General features: G+C 38.4%; 1 pseudogene; it reads left to right on the top strand.

Moving 5' to 3' along the window:
• Nucleotides 1–12,851, top strand: part of LOC134311952 (basement membrane-specific heparan sulfate proteoglycan core protein-like) — a 28,448-nt pseudogene extending 15,597 nt beyond the window's left edge.
• Nucleotides 12,852–23,609: the final 10,758 nt, after the last annotated feature.

Here is a 23,609-nt window from a genome sequence, read left to right as displayed (position 1 = left end):
TAGATGAAAGAAATCGCCTTGTGATTGCCAGGTTTCAGTCAGGAAGAGCAGGTCCAGGTGATGATGTCCGATGAGGTCGTTAAGGAGGACGGCTTTATCAGACATGGAACGGCAGTTGAACAGGGCCAGGTTTAGCTGACGACATTGAGCAGATGAGGTCTGAACAAAAGTGGGCAAGACCTTGGATCGTGGGACCTCACTTAAAACACTAAAGTCCACTCCTCGCTGGAACATCGATGGGTAGCTCCTAGGCCCAGGGACCAAGCCGTAAATCACAGGAATACCCGAGACAGATGACGAATGCACAGAGTGTTGATGTCTGTTGCCACGGTGGATGTAGTATGGTCGACGTGTAATGCCAATGGAATGACATAACTTGTAAGTTGTGGAGTCAAGACGATATGAAGAGCGTAGATGATAAAGTTCAGCCAAGGAGTAAACACGCTGAGAGATTTCTTTAAGATCTGGCAGCTGCCACATGACTAGGCGAATAATCCACAGGTAAGTGATCCAGACAAAAGGTAACATAACAGATCCAGGAAATCGTACAGGTACAAGTAGGCTCATGCAAGCAGAAGACCTACATGTATCCAACCGCTTACCATACAGTCACCACAAAGATGCCGGGTAGCTAAAAGCTAGGCTGCGTTAGCCCGAGACACAACCCGAACCACAGACCGGTATTCAGCAATGGACGTAACTAAAGCCGGACTGGTAGTAAACAACAGATTGAGAGAATTGAAGTTCACTCACCCATGTTGAAGCAAGCGGAACGGGCTATGAGAAGAGCGCTCGCACACAAGCACATAGCAACCGGCTAAAAGTGGAAGGCTTAGCATTAGTCGTGATCCAAAAAAGCGAGGAGTCAGAGTAGAAAATCCAGAAAAAAACAGTCCAATTCAGGGCCAAAAAATACAAAAAGCGAAAAAATAAATAAATAAAGCACATGAAACAAAAGAAAGAGGATCCAAGAGCAGCGGCAGGAGCGGCAGAACAAAACGCGCACAGCGTACCCTATAAATGCACGACGCGCTGGATTGTGCATTGGGTTAAGGCAGTGCTGGATAATAATGGTGGTCACACAAAATATTGACACTTTGGGCACAATTTGGACATGTTCACTGTGGGGTGTACTCACTTATGTTGCCAGCCATTTAGACATTAATGGCTGTGTGTTGAGTTATTTTCAGAAGACAGTAAATCTACACTGCTATACAAGTTGTACACTGACTACTCTAAGTTATATCCAAGTTTTATTTGTATAGTGTTGTCCCATGAAAAGATAAAATAAAATATTTGCAGAAATGTGAGGGGTGTACTCACTTTTGTGATACACTGTATATATATATATTTTGGCTTTGTTGTAAGACTGCAGGTGCTAGACTGGCCTGTCTGCAGTGCTAACATGTCTTACATTAAAAGTGTGAGACATATTATGAAGAGCAATATACAACAATATAGATCTCTGATATTTGATCAGCTTAGGTGGTATATCGAGCAAGAATGGGAAAACAATCCACATTCACAACAATAGCAGTTGGTGACCTCAGTTCTCAAACGTTTACAGAACATTGTATAAACGTATATGTATTTACAAAAACTCTGAACTTGGTTAGTTGAGAAATATTTTGTCATCCTGTATTACAAAATTATTTACTCTATTTACACATTAAAGGAATTTCATTAAATGGTTTAAACTTTAACTGAGGTTAATCTGTTTTTTTCATAGAGAGACCAAAACCCTCAGTGGACATTAAGCCTGATAATCTGGTGTTCACTGGAGAAACTGTCACTCTGAGATGTGATCTACAGGATGGAGGCGTCTCTCTCTGGCAGTACAGCTGGTATAAAGATGGTTCTGATGTCAGTAGTAAACAGGAGTACAGTATCAGTGGTGTTGATGTGACCCATGCAGGAAGTTACACCTGTAAAGGAAGATCAGGCTCACGTTCTACACACATCAGTGATGCTGTTACACTGACTGTATCAGGTAAGTGTGATCATCTCCATGAGAAACTCTACTGACGTAGAAATGAATACAAACCTACAACATCACACTGCAGTTACTCTCTAACACTCACTCTGATCAAACTGATGTGGTATTTTACACAGTTCTCTCCAGAATTACATGATTTGATGTAGACGTTCCTCTCTGTAGAAGTGATAACTGTGGTAAAGATTTCACATCCTGCACTGTGTGTTTATCTCCTCCAGCAGTGAAGCCTAAACCTAAACTCACATCCAGCCTTAATGGAGCAGCACTAACAGGAAACTCAGTGACTCTGTACTGTGAGCTGGATCCACAGTCTGCTGGATGGAAGTTTTACTGGTTTAAACACACACAGAACCATCAGACTGAAACTACAACACACAGCTACATCATCAGATCAGTTAGTGTTTCTGATGTGGGTCAGTACTGGTGCAGAGCTGGGAGAGGAAACCCAGTCTACTATACACACTACAGTGATGCACTCTGGGTAAATGTTACTGGTGAGTGACATTCATGCCTGCAAATACAACCCCAGATCAGACAGTTGGGACAGCATGGAAAATGCAAATAATAAAAAAAAACAGAGTTTCTTACATTTATTTTGACTTTTATTTGATTGCCGACAGGATGAACCTGAGATATTTCATGTTTTATCTGCTCAACTTCATTTCATTTATTAATAAACCTCCATTCCTGCATTTCAGGCCTGTAACACATTCCAAAAAAAGTTGGGACAGCATTAACCACTTTGTAATGTTGCCATAACTTTTCACCACACCAAAAATACTTTTTGGCACTGAGAGACCAAGTGATTTAGTGTTTCAGATTTTATTTTGTCTCGTTCTTCCTGCAAACACGTCTTAAGATGTGCAACAGTACGGGGTCGTCTTTGTCGCATTTTTCCTTTAAAAATTCTCCACACATTCTCTATTGGGGACAGGTCAGGACTGCAGGCAGGCCAGTCCAGTACCCGTACCCTCTTCTTCCGCAGCCATGCCTTTGTAATGTGTGCAGCAGGTGGTTTTGCAGGCAGCACATGTTGCTCTCAATGTACTTTTCTGCATTAATGCTGCCATCACAGAAGTGTTAATGACCTTTGCCAAGGGCACTGACACACCCCATAGTATGACAGACCCTGGCTTTTGGACTTGTTGCTGATAACAGTGGTGATTCAGTGCTGATTCATCTGACCACAATACACGTTTCCACTGTGTGATGGTCCATCTTAGATGCCTGAGAGCCCAGTGAAGTCGACACCGCTTCTGTACATGGTTAACATAAGGCTTCTTTTTTTGCACAGTAAAGTTTTAAGTGGCATTTGTGCATGTAACTCTGTATTGTAGTGCTTGACTAAGGTTTGCTAAAGTAATCCCTCACCCATGTGGTTATATCAGCTATTGTTGAGTGGCGGTTCTTGATGCAGTGCCGTCTGAGGGATGGAAGATCACAGGCGTTCAGCTTAAACTTGCACCCTTGGTGTTTACACACTGAAAATCCTCCCGATTGCATGAATGTTTTTTTACTTAGTAACGTGTTACTCTAATCTGACCGCATTTTTCAGTAACGAGTAATCTAACGCGTTACTATTTCCAATCCAGTAATCAGATTAAAGTTACTTATCCAAGTTACTGTGCGTTACTATTTTTGTCATTTTCCTTAGTAAAAAGATATATTTTTGCTTTCTTCTTGCGTCTCGGGGAGTGACGTCTGGCCTATGCGACAGTTAAGTCACGGGCTGCATCCGGAATCGGTTACTTACAGAGTGTGCACTAGATTGGAGGAAGTGTGCACTACTCGGCCAACGCCGAGTGATGACGTGAGGCCGTGATGACGTGAGGCCGTGATGACGTAATATCACCATGGTTACAGACTCATTACAAATCCCACTCGCCAAAATGTAGGATATTTATCGTCTTTTTGTTATTTATTTGTCTTTAAAAATGTTATTTTATTTATCTTACTTACACTTGTGAACAGAGGACTCCGTTTTCCGCGTCTTTCTTGTTTCTTAATCCGCTTCAATCGCAGCTCCAGTTGCATTATGGGATACATTAGCGGACCGCATTATATAACTAATAAAGTAACTTGTAATCTAACTTAGTTACTTTTAAAATCAAGTAATCCATAAAGTAACTAAGTTACTTTTTAAAGGAGTAATCAGTAATCAGATTACTTTTTCAAGGTAACTATGCCATCACTGATTGTTTGTAAACATTTTAATAATTTTCTCACACATTCGTTGACAAACTGGATCCTCTGATCATCTTTGCTCATCAAAGACACAGCCTTTCCTGGATGCTGCTTTTGTACCAAACCATGATTACAATCACCTGTTTGGAATCACATCATTATTTAGTTTTTCCACCTCATTGCTAGCCCTAAATTGCCCCTGTCCCAACTTTTTTTGGAATGTGTTGCAGGCCTGAAATGCAGAAATTGAGGTTTATTAATAAATGAAATGAAGTTAAGCAGACAAGACATAAAATATCTTGAGTTTAAACTGTCTGTAATGAAATAAAAGTCAATATAAGAATAAAAGAATAAAAAATATTATTTTATTTGCATTTCTATGCTGTCCCAACTTTTTCTGATTTGGGGTTGTACTAAAGCATTATGTTTCCTAAATTATAAAACATCACTTAAATATATTATGTATTAATATAACAGTAATTGTTGTGTATGTGTGTGTTGGTTTTGATAATAAATTTTAAATATATTTTTGCAGAGAGTTCTAAAGCTGTGGTGACCATAAAGTCTGATAATCAGGTGTTTAGTGGAGAAACTGTCACTCTCAGATGTGACATACAGAGAGGAGGAGATGCTGAGTGGAGATACAGCTGGTATAAGAATAATAAAGACATGTTTCCATCCAGAACAACACAGGAGTTCAGTATCAGTTCTGTTAGTAAGTCTCATGGGGGTAAATACACCTGCAGAGGTGAGAGGAAAAGTGACTCCCAGAAATCAGAGATCAGTGATACTGACTGTATCAGGTGAGTGATTGTTTAGATTTTTATTTATTGCAGAAAGGTTAATATTGAGAAAATAAATCACAAATATGATATTTTGTATTTCCTGTGTAACAGAGCGACCACAGCCAGTACTGAATGTATCTGTACAGAACTGGCTGACTGAAGGAGACTCAGTGACTCTAAGCTGTGAGGTTAAAGGTTCCACTACAGGCTGGATATTCAGCTGGTACAAAGTGATTCAATACAGCAGCAGCTTCATTAGAAGAGAAGACTTAGTTCTCCTCTCAGACAGCAGCAGAGGAGCTGGAGGCTCGTACACTCTCAGTCCTGCTGTTCTCAATCACACAGGGGTTTATGTATGTAGAGCAGAGAGAGGAGAACGAGTCTATCACACAGAGTACAGCCAACCACAACCACTGTGGATCACTGGTAAGAACATCTAACAATAAAAGAGCTCAGTTAAAGTGTAACACACTTATTTTTCAAAAGTATGTGGACGCATTTTATTTATTGAGTTTAGCCGTTTCAGCCACAACCACTGCTAACATTGCTAGAAAATCAATAATAAAAAATAAATCATATGCCTTTTAACATTGTGGCAACAGTTTGGGGAAGGCCTTGTACTGTTCCTGTGTAATTGTGTCCCTGTGTACAGAGCAAGGTTCAGACATTATCTTTGGTTCGATGTTGCAGTGAAAGAACTCCAGTCGCTCTGACCTCAGAATGAATTGGAACATTAATTGCAAAACAGAACTTCACATTACTCATAAATGCTCTTTTGACTAAATAAGCACAAATTCCCACAGAAACACTACAAAATTTTGTGCAAATCCCTTCCTGAAGAGTGGAGTCTGTATTAGCCACTGAAAGGATCGGTACCTACATTTTCTTGTCTATGATTTAAAAATACATTTCTAACAGGCTCTAACAGGTCAAGTGTCCACAAACTTTTGGTTAGCTGGTGTATGTGCATCTTAATTAAAATCAGATTTTTTATTTACTTATTAAAATGTACACTTGTCAAGCACTTTATTAGGAACATGCCTTAAATGTGAGTTATTTTGCCATTTTTTGAGCTACACCTGCTATGTAGATGCAGTGTGGGTATACTCACTGTCTATGTTATCCATCAACACTGCTGTGTCTGATCCAGTCATACCAGCACAACACACACTAACACACCACCACCATTTTAGAGTCACTGCAGAGCTGAGAATGATCCACCACCTAAATAATACCTGCTCATTGGGGGCCTGTGGGGGTCCTGACCATTGAAGAACAGCATGAAAGGGGGCTAACAAAGCATGCAGAGAAACTGATGGACTACAGTCAGTAATTGTAGAACTACAAAGTGCTTCTCTGTGGTAGGTGGAACTGATAAAATGGAAAGTGATTGTAGAAACAAGGATGTGGTTTTAATGTTATGGCTGATCATTTACTGACTGTAGTCAAATGTTCTTTGAGTGGTGTACTGTTCTCAGCACTGCAATGAAACAAACAATGTAGTGACATGTAAGTGTGTGTTGTACTGATATAAATGTATCAAGTGCAGCAGTGTTGTTGGGATTTTTAAACACTTAATTGTAAATACAGCTAGAAAAGTAAACTTTAACCAAAAATATAAAGCCAACAGCATCATGAGATCAAAAAGTGTCTATTGATAAAAGATTCTGATTAAAGGAGGATTAACATGAATTGTGCATGAAAAATATAGTTAACTGTCTCTAACTGAACCTCTAATAAGTCTTAATATATTATGTGTTCCTAATAAAAAGTGTCAACAAGTTAATAAAAATCCCAACAGCTCTGCTGCACCTGATGCACTCATACCAGTACACAGTGCTGAGAATGGTCCACCATCCAAATAATATACAGCTAGTAGGTCCCTATAGGGGGACTAGAGTCTGATGACAAGGTATACAGAGTATCAGGTAAGCTACAGTCAGTATTTACACCCCCAAAGTGAACAAATATGGTAGGTGTAGCTTATGAAATCACCAATGAATATAACTACAGCTTTGTTACTAACTGCAGAATTTGTTGTTTTATGTATTTTATATTTAAGATCCAGAGCTGAAAATGTTAAAAGCACTAAAATATTTGATTGATTGATTGACTGAATACTTTACTGATCCCTGAAGGGAAATTGTGGTGTAGCAGCAGCAATTACAATTATTACAAACATCACACAACGACGAGGTAGGAAAAAATAAAAATTAAGATATAAAACCTAAAAGATATATAAAAAAGAAAATAGAATATAATAATTAAAAAAATAATATAAAACATCTAACAGAACAAAAACTAAAAAGGGGGGAGCCTAAAGGTGCATAAATAGACATTGTGCAATTTAAAGCACTGCAAATAAAACAGTACCATGTGTAAATTGCACCAGTGAGAGTCATTATAGGTTGCCACCGCTGTGGGCAGAAATGACTTCCTATAGCGCTCTTTATTGCAGCAGAGTTGGCAGAACCTTCCACTGAAAGTACTTTGCTGTTTAATCAGCAGGTTGTGTAATGTGTGTGTGGTGTTGTCCATTATATTCAGCAGCTTATGTAAGATTCCCTGCTCAACAACTAGCTCTAGGGGCTCTGGAGCAAAACCCAGCACAGAACCAGCCTTCCTGATAAGCTTGTTAAGCTTTTTGGAGTCTTTGGCTCTAATGCTGCTTCCCCAGCAGATAGCTGCATAGAAAATTGCACTTTCCACTACAGACTGGTAAAAAATGTGTAGCATCTTGCTGCATACATTGAAGGACCTGAGCCTCCTTAAAAAATAAAGTCTGCTCTGGCCCTTTCTGTAGACAGCCTCTGTGTTACGCTTCCAGTCCAGTCTGTCGTCTAGATGGACACTAAGGTATTTGTAACTTTCCACCACCTCCACCTCCTCCCCCAGGATGCAGAGAGGTTTCAAAGCAGTCCTGGTCCTCCTAAAGTCTAGGACCATCTCCTTTGTCTTGGCCACATTTAAAAGAAGGTGGTTGTTCCTAGACCACGAGACAAAATTTCTAGCACTTGTATATGATTCTCATGTCTGTTTTCTGCTTTATAAAAGTAATTTTCATTTTTGTGTTTAAGGTGAATCTGGTCCAGTGTCTCTGATCATCAGTCCCAGCAGAACTCAACACTTCTCTGGTGCCGCTCTCTTACTGAGCTGTAAAGGACAGAGAGACTCTCTTGGATGGAGAGTAAGACGATACAGAGAGAGTAAAGATGTGTCAGACTGTTCATCACCTTGGGGATCAGCCTCTGGATCTACATGCAACATCAGCTCTGTCTATTCATTGCACACTGGAGTGTACTGGTGTCAGTCTGAATCTGGAGGCAGCAGTAATCCTGTCAACATCACAGTGCACTGTGAGTCTGTATGTGGTGTGTTTATTGCCAAGTGAGAAGTAAATGCTTAATCAGAGAATATTTACAGCAGAGAAAACTATTTAAGATTGTTCCTGGTTTATGCTCATATTAAACATGTGTGACCTCAATACAGCATCACTAATGTACAATTGTGTTTTTTCTTAAGCTGAATTTAAGATTTGAGTCTGACACCCCAATTTAAAGTCACATATTAATGTAATACCTGTATTGTACATACTATAAAGAAGGCAAACACAGAGAATGAAGAAAAAACTTCAATTCAAATAAAGATTCAATTTTTAATATACAGTACACTGTTAATAAATGAACTCTTTTTTGGTATTATTAAATGTAAATGTTCTTTGCACCCACAAACCCTTAGTAAATCAGTGTCATAGTGTAATACAACTGTCAGTTTGTTTTAATTAAAATAATGTAATTGCTGTACATGTATTATCTCTGTTCTAGATGGTGATGTGATCCTGGACAGTCCTGTCCATCCTGTGACTGAGGGACATTCTCTGACCTTACACTGTTTATATGGCAAATCAAGGCCTGAAAACCTGCAAGCTGATTTCTATAAAAATGGTTTAGTCCTCAAGAACCAGACAGAAAAGTTGTTCATTAACAGTGTATCAAAGTCAGATGAGGGTTTCTATCACTGTAAACAGCCAGAGAAAGGAGAGTCACCAAAAAGCTGGATCTCAGTACGAGGTACAAAGTTATTTTATGTTACTTAGTTGATGTTAAAACACAACAGATTTAATGTGCAGTGATTTATTTACATTCACATGTTTTGTTTTTCCAGGCTCAGGTTCTGGATCCAGTGGTTTAATTATAGGAATTGCTGTGGGACTGAGTTTGTTCTTGTTGTTCATCATCTTAATGATTCTGCTGTGCTGCTACAAAAGCAAAAAAGGTCTGATAATGGATTAAGCTAAATTTTATACAAAATAATCAAAACTTTTTCTACATACAAAGAATAAAACATATTATATACTATATGGACAAAAGTATCAATAGCTAACAATTGTAATAAATCAGTTATATAAAGGAAAGTCCAACTTTGCAGCAACAGTTTAGGAAAGGCCTTTTCCTGTCACTCTATATTAATACCATTTGTACATAAAATGTAATGTCCAACAAGCTCATGGTCAGGTGTCCAAATACTTTTGGCCATAAAGTGTAGTTTAAATGACATGACTATTAGTACATTACCAGGTATAACATTGTTGATAGCTGCAAAATAAGCACAGGTGCTCAGGTGACTAGCACACTAGAGCTGGGTCTTCAAATACATTGTATCGAATCTCAGCTCTGCCACCCGGCTGGGCTGGGCGGCTGCATAAACAATGATTGGCTGTTGTTCATAGGGTTAGGAGCAAGACGGATTATGGGTCCTCATAAGTAGTGCAATTACGACCTCTGCTGGCCGATTGATGGTGCCTGCACAGGGCTCAGGAATAATGCTGATTAGGGTGTGGCTCTTTGTGTACAGTACTGATCGGTATATATGAACTCGACTTATGCAGGTGAAAAATTCCGTATGTACTGAGCATGTGTTGGAGGGTGTGTGTTTGTCAGTGAGAAGCATCCTCAGTCAGCGGTGGAGGGTTGCATCAGTGGATCAGTGGAGGATGCATTCATGGTAATTGGTCATGACTAGATTAGGGGAGAAAATTGGTTTTAGTCATGTGGTTGTAGTATCATTAAGAAATGTATTTACCTTGTGGACTGGCCTGAAGCACAACTCAAAGATGAACATTAATATGAGCCAACTATGGTCACACTGTGGTAAGGTCTGATCAGATTTTCTTGTCATTTATTCCTTTCATTTTCATTTCTTACCACAGCACAGTTTTTACTAGCTTATTATTGTGATTCATTTATACTCTGGTCCTGTTCCTTACTCCCCATGTCCTGTTATTGTTGGATCTGTGTTCCTGATTTATGCTCCCAGTCCTGTTGCTAGTTCCAATGTCCTGTTCCTGTGTTTCGTGTGTATTGCTCTTACTATTTTGATCACTACATGTTCACTAAACTATGATTGTGGATTTGCCTACAATTACTCTGTCTACCTGTTTACTGATCCCTGCTATGGATTATCACCATGTTTCTTGAATCTGATGGTAAACCTGGTATATCTGTCCACCTACCATTACAATGCCATGCAAATATTCATTTATTTTGTACAAAGTAAACCAAGGTGTTACAGTTGTTGACTGAAGATAAAATCTGACTCTGCAGGAAAGCAGCAGAACACCAGTGAGAGATCAGACCAAAACCAAAGCCAGTCCAGAGATGAGGACTCTCAGTCAGGATACACACCACTTCAAGCTGGTCTGACAATGACTTACTTATAAGTATAATTTAATGCAAAACTGTGTTCTTAATAATATGCTACATATTGCTTTAGTTTATTCACATAAATTCCATCTATTCGTTCCACTAGCACAACTGACTTTGTGTGTTAATCTTTCATTTGTTTTCTGTAGGAACTGAACATGTTTATGACGATGTGAAGCCAAAGCCTAACAGTGACACAGGTAACTTTATTTACAATATTTACAACCTCAACTATACAGTAAATTGCAGAAATCTCTGTAGTTATTAACACACTCCACTCTGTGATCAGAAAATGCAGCAGCTGGACCCAGCAATGCCATTTACTCACAGGTCATCAAGAAAAACAAGAAAACAAATAAAGGTAAACTCACAGCAGTCCACATACATATGTTTTTTTAATATATATATAAAGATAACAACAGGGAATGTATTGCTTTAAAGACCTGTGACTAATAATCCTTTCTGACAAAACAGGAACTCCAAATATAGTAGCAGTGATGTGTTAGTGAAGGGAGCATAGCTTTCTCACCTGTTTTCCATGTATTATCATTTTTGTTTATGCATTTTCTCCAATTTTTCCTCCCGATTTAGCGCATCCACGTGGGTAGCAGTCGTATGCATTTTTTTTTTCACCTGCACTTTGACGAGTGCACATGCAAATCAGCACTGTATTCTCAGCCCTGGTTTGACTTTACTCACCTCTCTGCAGAGCTTTGTGTGACTCTGTGGCCAAGAGATGTGAGCTTTCTAGCTTACGCTAGCTAACTAGCTTCATAAACTTGTACCAAACTCCTGCCTAAATTTACTATCACTGTTTCCTAAAGAATGTGTTTACATTTGTGTGTTTTGTATATTTTTTATTTATTGTTATGTGCCCCCTTTGAGTCCATAACAGCCTTCACTCTTCCGGAAAAGCCTTTAACAAGACTTGAGTGTGTACCTGTGGGAATATGTGCCCATTCAGTCAAGGGATCATTTGTAGGGTCAAGCAAGAAGCTGACTTGGAGTCAACATTCCAGTTCATCTCAACCATGTATAATGGAGTTAAGATCAGTTCACACCAAACTAATCAAACCATGTCTGTATGAAAATCACACAGTTCATTTAACAGTGAAGTTAATTCCATTTGTAACTGAGATAAGTGCAAATTCACTTTTTTAAAAACACTGACACACTAACTTTTCCATTTGCATTTCTTTATATTGTAGGCTTTACCTTTAAAAATAAATATAAACTGATAATAAATCAACAATAAATAAACTATACATTTTACTTCATGTTGGCTACATGGTGCACTACATGTGTACAGTGTAATTGTACTAGGTTTGTACTCTATGTATGTTTGTTTATTAGGATTTTAACGTCATGTTTTACACTTTGGTAACATTCATGACAGGACAGGTGTAGTCACTAATTACACAAGGTTCATCAGTTCACAAGGTTATGGACAATTTAGTGTCCCCAGTTCAAATCACTTGCATGTCTTTGGACTGTGGGAGGAAACCGGAGCTCCCGGAGGAGCACGGGGAGAACATGCAAACTCCACACAGAAAGGACCCAGACCGCCCCACCTGGGGATCGAACCCAGGACCTTCTTGCTGTGAGGCGACAGTGCTACACACTTAGCCACCGTGCCACCCAGTACTCGATGTAAAACACACTAAGTTGTTCACATGCTGGAAATGGAATAATATCATGCTATTAATAAGATACATGTGCATTCCCAGCATATACTGTACATTTCTATGTTTTACATAAAAGTTAATTAACACTATTGTGGTAAAAACACAGTGTTTAATGTGAGTTATGTGTATACATGAGTACATGACGTAATGTATACATGTTATTTGTCTTTGTTATTTGTCTGCTATTACAGATGTGGATGCTGAACCCAGTGACCTGACTTACATCGAGCTTGATCTGAAACCAAAGAAAAAAGCAAAAGCAAAGAAAAAAGAAGGTAAAACTAAATATGAAAATTACCTGCTGTTAAAACTCACTGTGTAATATATCATGGAGAACATGATTTCTGATTCCTTGGTTTAATTGCCTGTTTTACATTATTATAATATTTCATGATTTTCTTGTAAGGATCTTATGAATGTTATTCTCTTTTTTTATTTATTTTTTAAAGATAAGGACAATAAGGATGAAACTGTGTACTCAATGCTGAAGGCCAACTAAGAGGTAAGAATAATGACAAAGCTCAGAGTAATAGTTAGGATCCAAAAGCAACTTTAAGATTAATCAGATTACAAATCTCAACTAATGGTTACCAGTAAACTGAAGCTAAAATGTATAATACACTGATCAGCCATAACATTAAAACCACCTCCTTGTTTCTACACACACTGTCCATTTTATCAGCTCCACTTACCATATAGAAGCACTTTGTAGTTCCACAATTACTGACTGTAGTCCATCTGTTTCTCTGTATGCTTTGTTAGTCCCCTTTCATGCTGTTGGTCAGGACTCTCCCAGGGCCAATACAGAGCAGGTATTATTTGGGTGGTGGATCATTCTCAGCACTGCAGTGACACTGACAATGGTGGTGGTGTGTTAGTGTGTGTTGTGCTGGTATAAGACACAGCAGCGCTGCTGGAGATTTTAAATACCTCACTGTCACTGCTGGGCTGAGAAAAGTCCACAAATCAAAAATATCCAGCCTAGCAATAGATGAGCGATTGTCTCTGACTTTACATTTACAAGGTGGATCAACTAGGTAGGAGTGTCTTATAGAGTGGACAGTGAGTGGACACGGTATTTAAAAACTCCAGCAGCGCTGCTGTGTCTGATCCATTCATACCAGCACAACACACACTAACACACCACCACCATGTCATTGTCACTGCATTGCTGAGAATGATTCACCACCTAAATAATACCTGCTCTGTGGTGGTCCTGTGGGGGTCCTGACCATTAAAGGACAGCGTGAAAGCAGGCTAAAAGGTATGTAGAGAAACAGATGGACTACAGTCAGTAATTGTAGAACTTCAAAGTACTTCTATATGGTAAGTGGAGCTGATAAAATGGACAGTGAGTGTAGAAACAAGGAGGTGGTTTTAATGTTATGGCTGATCAGTGTATGTCATTGTTAAAGCTGTACTTCTTTTGGGTTTGAGGAAATTAGAGACTCCTTTTTGGAGAAACTGGAGAGACACAATTTGTAGAAGAACATTTTGTAATCTTATGTTTGTATTTATCTTGCTTCTTTTTTAAAGAGAATCAAATTTTGACTGAAGACACAAGAAAGATGTATTCATTTTTTCTCTCGTTTATTTATTGTTTGTTGTTTTTCCTGCAAAAATCTTCTTTTCTACTTTATTATTTACTCTCAAAAATATTAAAAATGTAACTGATATTTGTTTACCTTGATATTGCTGTTATAATGTGGTAATACTTTATAATGCTGTTAATCCACATGTGCCATGACTTGTCAGTTTGTTCTAGTTTTTTTATGATGCACCTGCAATTTAACTCTCTTAGTTGCCTCAAAAAAATCATTTATAGCTAAAAGGTGCTGTTACTTGCAATCAGACTACCTGGTCTTACCTGTGTAGCTGTTTTAACAGTTTGAAACATACTGTATTTAAAACAGTCTCTTTAACGTTTTAATGTTTCATTACTTTAATATGTACAGTGTATCACAAAAGTGAGTACACCCCTCACATTTCTGCAGATATTTAAGTATATCTTTTCATGGGACAACACTGACAAAATGACACTTTGACACAATGAAAAGTAGTCTGTGTGCAGCTTATATAACAGTGTAAATTTATTCTTCCCTCAAAATAACTCAATATACAGCCATTAATGTCTAAACCACTGGCAACAAAAGTGAGTACACCCCTAAATGTCCAAATTGAGCACTGCTTGTCATTTTCCCTCCAAAATGTCATGTGACTCGTTAGTGTTACTAGGTCTCTGGTGTGCATAGGGAGCAGGTGTGTTCAATTTAGTAGTACAGCTCTCACACTCTCTCATACTGGTCACTGAAAGTTCCAACATGGCACCTCATGGCAAAGAACTCTCTGAGGATCTTAAAAGGCTACAAGAAGATTGCCAACACCCTGAAACTGAGCTGCAGCACAGTGGCCAAGATCATCCAGCGTTTTAAAAGAGCAGGGTCCACTCAGAACAGACCTCGCATTGGTCGTCCAAAGAAGCTGAGTGCACGTGCTCAGCGTCACATCCAACTGCTGTCTTTGAAAGATAGGCGCAGGAGTGCTGTCAGCATTGCTGCAGAGATTGAAAAGGTGGAAGCGAAAGGTGGAGGAGCGCAAAGTCTCGAATATCCGCCAGCTCTGTGATGTCGTCATGGAGGAGTGCAAAAGCATTCCAGTGGCAACCTGTGAAGCTCTGGTAAACTCCATGCCCAGGAGAGTTAAGGCAGTACTGGGAAATAATGGTGGCCACACAAAATATTGACACTTCAGGAACTTTCACTAAGGGGTGTACTCACTTTTGTTGCCGGTGGTTTAGACATTAATGGCTGTATATTGAGTTATTTTGAGGGAAGAATAAATTTACACTGTTATATAAGCTGCACACAGACTACTTTTCATTGTGTCAAAGTGTCATTTTGTCAGTGTTGTCCCATGAAAAGATATACTTAAATATCTGCAGAAATGTGAGGGGTGTACTCACTTTTGTGATACACTGTATATAAGGAGATGTCTATGTCAAGAGAGGAATGTCATATTTTTCTACCAGTTTAAGGTGCTCAAAATCGTGCTACCACTTTTAACCAATCAACCCTTTAACTAATTACATACGTTAACATTACTCAAACAGCTTTATAAAATGTTGTACAACATTCCTATCATTTTACAGTATTTTAGCTTTGATCATGCTTCATTGTTTGTTTTATCTCATGAGAACAGTACAGCACATAACTATAATAATTTTTTGTTATATTAAAATTTTTAATGTGAATGTACTTTTTAAAATCTATTTCAAGCATTTGTCAAATTGTTTTATATTTTAATGATTTTATTTCTGTTTGACATGTGTGCCTGTAATTGAAACTACAGTAAAATGTGTATATTTGAGAATTTAGTGGCCTCTTTGTCAGATATAAATTACTGCAACCAAAATCCATTTGTACCATCAGCTGTGGCATGGGCTGTAGCCATGGCTGGATTACTGACCTGGCCAGTGGGCACCCAGGGGCCCTTGAGGTCAGGGGGCCCCGGGGGGCCCTGGCCCAAAACATTTTGCAATGCCTATCAACATTTAAGATACAATATATTTTTATTTCCGAGGGCCCTCCATTTTAAGGATCCTCTGAATATTAGGGACTTTGACCCCAGGGCCTCTTGGTGGCCCTAGCCATGCTTTTGGGCCCTAGCCATGCTTTTGGGGGCCCTAGCCATGCTTTTGGGGGCCCTAGCCATGCTTTTGGGCCCTAGCCATGCTTTTGGGCCCCTTATGAAAATGGATGAGGCGTTGTGGCACTGCTCTGACTTCGACTTCTGGCTATTAGGGGTCCTAGGAAAGAGGGGGGCATATTTTTAGAGGGCCCTGGTTATGAGAGCCAACTCTTTGCCCAGGGGCCCAGACTATCCTTAATCCGTCCTTGGCTGTAGCAAGTTGCAAGAAGAAAGTCAACATAAAGAGGCAAGTAGTATTTAAATAGCAATTACAGTGCCTAAAAAGTAATCAGTCCTCAACCCTCATTTGAGATGTTTTAACTCGACTATGAACTGAGTAAAGAGCAAAAAAAATTACATCTGAAATCTATACAATCCACATAACACCAGTGCACTTTAAAATAGTTTTAATTCAGGTAATGTCAGGTAAATTAGGGTGTGGTTAACAACAAATCTGAGGTCTCATCACAGATGCTTAATTAAGTTAAAATTAGGACTCTGACTGAGCCAAAGTTTATTTTTGTGTTTTTGTGAAAAAAGTAAAAACTATTTTAATTTAAAATTGCTTTGACCAGAGGTGACCAAAATTTTGCATTTAAGTTAGATTAGTTTGTAGAGTAGTTTTACAAAATAGATCTATACTAGTCCACACAAAAAGCTATCCTACTTCTTTTTTAATAATTTAAAAAATTCAAACAACTAATTTACTACCATTAAACAGCGATTACCACCAGCAAAACACCAGTGACAATTAACCAGTGAAAACTTTAACATATACTGTACATTCATATCTGAATTCTGTACAAAATAAGGCAGAGTAATCAGAAGCATCATTTAACTGAGCACATGCACATCCCTGGTGAAAAAAAGTATACTTAAGTATACTAATCTTCAATATGCTAAAGTTTGTGTTTTGGTATGGTAGCCTTAGTCTGTGGGAGTCTTTTGTGTCCCCTTTAAAAAATACTTTTTTTGTTCTCAATGTTTGCCTCCATTCTGCTTAATAAAAGCCTTAATTACAAATCCAGATCTTGACTGCTTACTTCTAAACCTACCCAACGCTGCGGTACAATAACCGTTTTTACAAACTACACCTACCACACAGGTAGATGTGTCCAGAATAGTGCTCGTGTCATTAGTGATCATGTTGTTATGTTAAAGAATAGCCACTAGGTGGCACTAAGTACACTATCAATGCGGAGGATGTTTTACATGTACCGAGTACCGTCTATTTTTCTGTTCGGTTCTTAAAATGACTTCAGAAAAAGGAAACAGTGTAAAACCATGCTTAGGAGTATAAATCTGCTCTTAATGCCCTGGTACTAGACACATTTCAGAGGTATTTAAAAAAAAAAACAATCTCGAGTTACATTTTGGTGCAGCACTATAGGTTTATGCTCTAGAAGCATCTTTGTGTTTAATTTAAAAATTCAACACAGACAATTGCTAACCTCTTTAAACTAAAGTATAACCTTGACAGAAAAGGGACCATTGTGTTTTATTTTTAAGAGCTCAGTATTTTTTTTCCCCAGCAAATGTAATAAATACACTATATTGCCAAAAGGCCAGTCAAGTTCTTTCACACCAAACTCACTCATCCATGTTTTTATGGACCTTGCTTTGTGCACTGGTGCGCAGTCATGTTGAAACAGGAAGGGGCCATCCCAAAACTGTTCCCACAAAGTTGGGAGCATGAAATTGTCCAAAATCTCTTGGTATGCTGAAGCATTAAGAGTTCCTTTCACTGGAACTAAGGGGCCGACTCCCGAAAAACAACCCCATTTCACTTCGTTACTGCTTTAGAGTCCAGTGGCGGTGCATCCGACGCTTTGCATTGCGCTTTGTGATGTAAGGCTTGGATGCAGCTGCTCGGCCATGGAAACCCGTTCCATGAAGCTCTCTACACACTGTTCTTGAGCTAATCTGAAGGCCACATGAAGTTTGGAGATCTGTAGCGATCGACTCTGCAGAAAGTTGGCGACCTCTGTGCACTATGCGCCTCAGCATCCGCTAACCCCGCTCTGTCATTTTACGTGGCCTACCACTTTGTGGCTGAGTTGTTATAAAACCGCTGACAGTCGTCTCTGGAATATTTAGTAGCAAGGAAATTTCACGACTGAACCTGTTGCACAGGTGGCATCCTATCACGGTACCACGCTGGAATTCACTGAGCTCCTGAGAGTGACCCATTCTTTCACTAATGTTTGTAGAATCAGTCTGCATGCCTAGGTGCTTGGTTTTATAGACCTGTAGCCATGGAAGTGATTGGAACACCTGAATTCAATTATCTGGATTGGTGAGTGAATACTTTTGGCAATATAGTGTATTTACTAATTAACATGTGGCAATAGATCGGTTTGATAAATATGTCAAATCCCATCTGACAATAATTCAGTATTTCAAGAAAATACTAGCACCAAAAATTTAATCAATTGATCCTACTAAAAACACTTTTCCTCTTTTTATTTTTAGAAGTGACTTGTGACAGTTACAAAGCTACAGTATTTGGATTGTGTATTTAAAAGGGACCTGCCTTACAGACTGATATAAACCCACTAACATTGCTCCTCATATTTATAAGAACTATCCATGATTTTATAAATGAGCTGAATTTTGGTCATTCTTAAAAAGTTGAATGTGCAATGTGTTAATACAAAAAAAAATAATTTCCAAACCATAAAAATCTGGACATAGGGCACCCAGGTGGCACAACAGGATAATCCGCTAGCACACCAGCACCAAGATTCTAAACACCTCGGTTCGAATCTCGGCTGGGCGCTGTCTAGCGGGCACAATTAGCAGTGCCTGTAGCAGACAATAATTAGCGACCGTGTCTGCTGACTAAGTGGACTGAACTTAGTGAGTGGGGTCTTCAAACACTGTGTAAGGACCCTGATTAGCAGAAAGCAGATAGCCAATAATGTCGCCTGTGCAGAAGGGTTCGCTAGGACTGCGCACAGGTAGGAGGGGGCGTGAGCAGCAACATATCCTTCTTAAATGAAATCAGAGATTGACTACGCTAAATCGGGAGAAAAAGGGGAAAAAAAGCTAGACATAGATAAAGATTATGAGATCTTGAGAAAGAGAATGCCAGAGAATGTAGTCTTTAAATGTCATTTTATGTGTTTAATATATTTAGCTTATATACTTCTCTTTATTATTAACTTTATATACAACATGCAAAGTAATTCAATTACTGCAGACATGTAAAGCCTTCAGCTAGCTTCATATGCTTACAGATATAACAAATCTTTAAAATTAATATAATCTTTGTTTAAATATATCATATAGAAACAGAAGCAGTCAGAGTATAGAAGATCAATATATAAAATACAAATATCTTAATAAAAACAAACAAATGACAAATGATAGCTATATTCTGACATTTAAATATATATACACAGATTGACTTTTGTTCAGGCTATTATGAAGTAATGTTAAAGCCATTATTTAACATTACAATAGTTATTATTTCTCTTTTTTCATGTATCTTAATGGATTTTCATGACTGATTATGGCTGGTGTTTCTGTCCCAGTTTCCAATAAACTGTGCTTCCATCATCCTTTTGTGAACTGTCAACAGCAGCATTTTGAGGAGCCTAAGAAAAGGAAATAAGGAAAAATTACTTTGGTTAAACATTGCTGACACTATCTTGACTGGTAATCATTTTACAGTTTAAAGCATTATGTGTTTGGGGACGACCTTATAGTTCTTCTAATTGTCTTTATTGTGATGTAAGTACCACTGCAGTCTGGCAAGGACAGTTAGCAGATACATTAAATTTTTATTATTTTAGCTTGAATTAACATAATTAATATTATATAAAAAAAAATGGAAATAACTACAAAGTGGAGTGGTTTACATTGAAATATAAATTGTGTAGATAAAATAATATTTTCTGTTAAAATAATGTCACCATCCAAGTAATACAGTAGAATTATTGCTAAAACATTGGCCGAGTTATACATTGAAATGAACAGCATGCATCCACAGTGGCTTACAACTGTCAAAGAATTTAATTCAAGCAATTGAGTGTCCATACTGGCAGCTTGGCGGTAAAGGGTCATGAACCAGCGATCTTCCAATTACTTGCCCAGCCTGATTCTCTAGAAAACCCATCATTAAATAGCAGGCAGAGTGTGGTTTGAAGTCGGATGTGGTGGGAGGGTATAGAATACCCGAAACATCTGGAACTCCCTGAAATGTAAGGTTTGCTCTGGGTCTGTGTTGGTTTGAGTATGGCAAGTGTACTTACTGTTTTTACATTTTTAAAAATACATTACTTACAGTATCAGTTTAATAAATGTTTTATATGTAAAAAACACATACGGTCAGTTTCTGAAACTCAGTAATGATTATATTTAATGATTATGATAAGGACTAATAGATCATCATGCTAAACAAGAAGCCACTCCGTCATTAAGCTTCATCGCTTTTTTCCGCTTTTACTCCCTTTTAGCGCGTCCAATTGGCCGATTGCATCATGCTTCCTCTCCACCAATGCCAATCCCTGCTCTGATTGAGGAGAACGAAGCTAACCCACACCCCCTCCGACACGTGGGCAGCGTGCCGTATGCATCTTATCACCTACACTTTGACGAGTGCAGTGCAACTCAGCGTTGTGTATGGAGAGACACACCCTGAGAGCACTCTTTTCTCATCTCTGTGCAGGCGCCATCAATCAGCCAGCAGAGGTCGTAATTGCACCAGTCATGGGAGAGAGACCCCATCCGGCTTAGTCCCGCCCATATCTGAACAACAGGCCAATCGTTGTTCATGTGGCCGCTCAGCCTCAGCCTGCAAGGCAGAGCAGATATTCGATACGATGTATTCGAGATCCCAGCTCTGGTTGCAGCATGTGTTTTTACCGCTGCACCACCTGAGCGGCAGCTTCATCACTTTTTAATGCAAATAAAAAAAATTTTGCATCTTACACATGTTGAAGGATAGTCATAAACTGTTGTTGGTGAACTTTGTTCAGCACTGTTTGCTGTTGGAGCCTCGGTTCTTGGTGGTTTATTCACAACACTGTAGATAGTGTTTACATCTCTGTCTTGTTGAAATGTGCCTTCATTCTACAGAAAAACAGTAAAATAGGGCAAAGGGGTTAGTGAATGTCAGATTGTGTAAGTGCAACTAATAAGAATAAACATCAAGTCATTACCTGTACTTTCTTTTTGGAATATCGGATAATTCTGACAACAGTGATAATCAGTCCGATAAATACAATTGCGAAACATGTAATAAATATAAAAATAAAACTTTTTGTTTCATTAGTATCTGAACGGTGTTTATCTGGACCTGTAAAAATCAAAGAAAAAAGATTTAAATTACTTTTATTTAACCAATGCTAAGCTAAAGCTACTGTACAACTGAATAAAGCTGTATTTCTAATTGTATTTCAGTCACTTTAAAGTAAAGCTCATTTTCATTTTTATATTCATGATTTGTCCACCACATACACCAATCAGCCATAACATTAAAACCACCTCCTTGTTTCTACACTCACTGTCCATTTTATCAGCTCCACTTACCATATATAAGCACTTTGTAGTTCTACAATTACTGACTGTAGTCTATCTGTTTCTCTGCATGCTTTGTTAGCCCCCTTTCTGCTGTTCTTCAGTGGTCAGGACCCCCACAGAGCAGGTATTATTTAGGTCAGGGGTGCCCAAATAATTCCTTATAAGGGGCCAAAATTTAATCTCAGTGAGGGGCCACGGGCCAAAACTAAAAGTTATTTTAACTAGGGCTGGGCGATATTGAAAAAAAAAAAAAGATTCTGTTTGTGTTTTTTTTTTTTTTTTTTTTTTTTTTTTTTTTGTATAATGCAATTGAAAAAAAAAGACTTTTTTTGCATTTTAATGTAAAAGACTGCAGAAGTGAAAAAATAGTAACAGCACCACCTATAATTATCTTTTCAAGGGACTCAAACTTTATAACAATAACAATATAACAATTAACAATAAACATAAATCTTAATTAGCTATATGCTTTTTAGGAACAGCTCACAAACAACTCACTTTAAGTAATTTGCAGCAGAACCTCCTTACATTAAGAAAAGTGCAAAGCTACAAAAAGTTCTTTACAGATTTCTTAAAAGAAACACAAGCCTGTATACTGTTTTCACCAATGAAGTTAGTGTATCAGTATCTACACTGGGGGACCACAAGTAATCACTCAGCTTTCATTTTGTCCCCTTGTGATTGGGGGGTGGATGGAGGGGCACATTCCGCTTCTAACAATATTGACTACAACTCCCATGCTCTCACAGACTGTCACGTGACTACCACAAGTCTCCGGTCAGTCAATTCTGATTGGTCCTCCCACTCCGGAGTTTTGATTCAGTTCAGCTGTGTTCGATTCCATGAATCTTAATTAAACTCTTCTGTTTGTGAGTCTCGTTGTGAAGTTTTGCCGATCGTGTTTGCGCTCCTTATTTCTGAATCTAACTATTACCGTGTATGACCCCTGTTGTCTTCCGTTTACTGTTTTTACTCTTTTGATATTAAACTGACATGTTGGTATTTTAATTAAAATATAAAGTATGTAAACAATCGCGATTGTCACATTTCTAACATCGTGTGAAAACGTTCATTCGAATTAATCGTGAAAATCGCCCACCCTAATTTTAATATTGCATTAAATTTAAAAATATCACGTTTTTGTTGTTAAATAAAACACTACTGTTTATTCTAATTAACAGTGCTTTTATTTATTTCAACGGATGATAGATGTTTCTTTTTAGGAGCAGAAATATTTGAACAAATGTAAATTTGTAAAGAAAAACATGCAAAGCAAAATATATACTGTATATATACGTATATACCATCAATATTCAAATATTCAATATATTCACCTTTCCTCGCCACTGTACTTTGAGAACAGGTGTGCATGTTTTGTTTCGTAATGCTGACGGATGTTGTACTCCTTTAGTGCAGCCACTCTCTATCCGCAGATGAGGCAAACTGCGGTTTAATCTATTTCGGTGAAAAAATATTCAAACTGTTTTTAAATGTTCGTTTATCCAATGCCACTGCCTCATACGCTCCATGATTAACAGCCTCACTCGTGTCATCATGTCTGCTGACAGGAGCTCCACAGCGCCCCCCTCTCCTATCCACTGTCTCATGTAACATTGTGGTCAGCCAATGAATTGCAGCTAGCGTTATAGGCAGTTCAACACTTAAAAGAAATTCCCAGCTACTGACAAAAGTAAGCGCTACTTTGATATAGTGAGGCGGGCCAGAAAAAAGAGACGGCGGGCCAAGTTTGGCCCGCGGGCCCCAAATTGGGCAGCCCTGATTTAGGTGGTGGATCATTCTCAGCACTGCAGTGACAATGACATACAGTGTCATTGCAGTGCTGAGAATGATCCACCACTTAAATAATACCTGCTCTGTGGTGGTCTTGTGGAGGTCCTGACGATTAAGGAACAGGGTAAAATCAGGCTAAAAAAGTATGCAGAGAAACAGATGGACTACAGTCAGTAATTGTAGAACTACAAAGTGCTTCTATATGGTAAGTGGAGCTGATAAAATGGACAGTGAGTGTAAAAACAAGGAGGTA

Source organism: Trichomycterus rosablanca, chromosome 4 (genome assembly GCF_030014385.1).
Source record: "Trichomycterus rosablanca isolate fTriRos1 chromosome 4, fTriRos1.hap1, whole genome shotgun sequence".
In the NCBI taxonomy this organism is placed as follows: Eukaryota; Metazoa; Chordata; class Actinopteri; order Siluriformes; family Trichomycteridae; genus Trichomycterus; species Trichomycterus rosablanca.
The sequence above is the reverse complement of the archived record's forward strand: the minus strand, read 5'-3'. Positions and strand labels throughout refer to the sequence as shown.